This window comes from Ambystoma mexicanum, chromosome 2q (assembly GCF_040938575.1).
Source record: "Ambystoma mexicanum isolate Mex_15411 chromosome 2q, UKY_AmexF1_1, whole genome shotgun sequence".
Lineage (NCBI taxonomy): Eukaryota > Metazoa > Chordata > Amphibia > Caudata > Ambystomatidae > Ambystoma > Ambystoma mexicanum.
The window spans coordinates 695,964,319-695,966,818 of NC_090924.1; the positions used below are offsets into that span (position 1 = coordinate 695,964,319).

The 2,500-nt window shown below is 55.9% G+C and overlaps 2 non-coding genes across 2 annotated transcripts; both read right to left on the bottom strand.

The window, feature by feature from the left end:
• Nucleotides 1-519: 519 nt before the first annotated feature.
• Nucleotides 520-591, bottom strand: TRNAP-AGG (transfer RNA proline (anticodon AGG)). Its single transcript has one exon. It is a non-coding gene; the product is annotated as a tRNA-Pro (tRNA).
• Nucleotides 592-1,801: 1,210 nt separating this feature from the next.
• TRNAV-AAC (transfer RNA valine (anticodon AAC)) lies at nucleotides 1,802-1,874 on the bottom strand. The gene has a single exon. It is a non-coding gene; the product is annotated as a tRNA-Val (tRNA).
• Nucleotides 1,875-2,500: the final 626 nt, after the last annotated feature.

The window sequence follows — 2,500 nt, forward strand, 5'->3', positions numbered from 1 at the left end:
TTCTGCCCGGTCTCGAACCGGGGACCTTTCGCGTGTTAGGCGACTGTGATAACCACTACACTACAGAAACAGCTCTGGTAGGCTGCGCTCTAGTGTGCTGGGACAGCTTTCAGTTGAAAGGCTTTGTGGCACTGATGTCTCATGGGGCCCGCTGGTACCTGCCAGGTGGCACACACCAACGTGAAAGTTTGGCGCAAGCCTGCGCCGGACCTACATGGCAGCACTCACAGCACCTCACACACAGGCTGCAGACACATACAAAAGACCAAGCTGGATGCAACAGTGGCGCGAGCCATGGCAGTCCCCACCCAGAAGGCATGTCCAAACCTTTATACATCAGCTCGCCGCCAGCGCATCATTACAAAGGAGGGGGAATTTCCAACACTGCCTCTTGGGCCATGGGCTTAAAAGCAGCCAACCATTGGCGACGGACATCGAACCAGATACGGTCACGCACAAACTATTTTTGGGGGGGAATTGGGGACTCTGTGTTTTTTGTTTTCGGCGCTCCAAAAAAAAGGGCTCGTCCGGGATTTGAACCCGGGACCTCTCGCACCCTAAGCGAGAATCATACCCCTAGACCAACGAGCCACCGCATGTAGAGAGCAGTGAGGGGGAGGGGGGTGGTCTGCTTACCTCACTTGGCGCCATGCCCCAGTCTCTCCACGGCCTGACCCCTGCGTGTCACGTGGCCTGCCCCTGGCGCAAGCGCAGAGGACTGAGCTTCCTCTCAAGCAGAGAAACAAGAAGAAGAGCGGCAGCCTTCGCTGGCCAAAGGCCATCTGCTGCCGCTCGATCGGGCTCGATCAGGCGAGATATATGTGGCCGACCGGCCTAGAGCGCAAACCTGTGCTGCTCAGGGTGGGCAGCTTCCCAGCAGGAGGATGTGTCTTGAAAGCCGACAGAGGCAAGAAGGCGCACTCCCTCAGCCCGCTCCAACCTCTGGATTCCTGCGAATTTCAGAAGAGAACTCTGGGGCAGCATGGCTTCTGTCATCTCCCAACAGCCTCTCTGTTCTTGCTATGTAAATACCTTTACATCCCCCGAACTGAGCATGTCTGTTTTTTTATTTTTATTTTGCTGAGGTGTGGTGCCTTCAACGACCGACAGGTGGCAGGAGAGCACTTTCTCCAACTGTGAAGGGGACTTTTTTCACTTCCTGAGTAGACTGGGCTCAGTGACATATGCCACCAAGCCAGCCACTAGAAAATGCAGGTTTTGCAGCCGTGGGCCAGTGGGGGTTTAAGGGCAGGTGTGCCTCCGGCGTCTCTGGCAGACAGCTCCAGTTGCAAGGCAGCAGAAGAGAACAGGGAGGCTTGCCGGGCGCTGCATTCGGGGGCCCCCACGAGGTTTTCCGCAAGCCTTACACTCTGAAATGTGCTCAAAAAAATGAGCCCGGCTTGTCAGGAGTGGGATTTGAACCCACACCTCCAATCGGAGACCAGAACACCCAGATGCAGGGAAGAGCTGCGCCTCTTGAGTCTGGCGCCTTAGACCACTTGGCCACCCTGACAGCTATGGGCAGGATTGGGAAAGATTCTTCAGTACCCAATGTCGCCAGGTGCCAGCGCCGGTTTTCATGCCCCGATCTCTGCATCAAAAGTACCCAAACACTCACTTAAGGACCCAGGGATGGCAGGAAACGCCCACTGATGGAGCCAGTGGACAGTTTGCAGGGTGCAAATAAGGGCTGGCCTCAGATCACTCATGGCGTAGTGCCGGCCTGTCCATACCTGTCGAAACCTGCATGCGGTCAAATGTGTCCGATTGACATTGTGGAAATAAAAAGAAACCAGCACCATGTTTCTGCCCGGTCTCGAACCGGGGACCTTTCGCGTGTTAGACGAATGTGATAACCACTACACTACAGAAACAGCTCTGGTAGGCTGCGCTCTAGTGTGCTGGGACAGCTTTCAGTTGAAAGGCTTTGTGGCACTGATGTCTCATGGGGCCCGCTGGTACCTGCCAGGTGGCACACACCAACGTGAAAGTTTGGCGCAAGCCTGCGCCGGACCTACATGGCAGCACTCACAGCACCTCACACACAGGCTGCAGACACATACAAAAGACCAAGCTGGATGCAACAGTGGCGCGAGCCATGGCAGTCCCCACCCAGAAGGCATGTCCAAACCTTTATACATCAGCTCGCCGCCAGCGCATCATTACAAAGGAGGGGGAATTTCCAACACTGCCTCTTGGGCCATGGGCTTAAAAGCAGCCAACCATTGGCGACGGGCATCGAACCAGATACGGTCACGCACAAACTATTTTTGGGGGGGAATTGGGGACTCTGTGTTTTTTGTTTTCGGCGCTCCAAAAAAAAGGGCTCGTCCGGGATTTGAACCCGGGACCTCTCGCACCCTAAGAGAGAATCATACCCCTAGACCAACGAGCCACCGCATGCAGAGAGCAGTGAGGGGGAGGGGGGTGGTCTGCTTACCTCACTTGGCACCATGCCCCAGTCTCTCCACGGCCTGACCCCTGCGTGTCACGTGGCCTG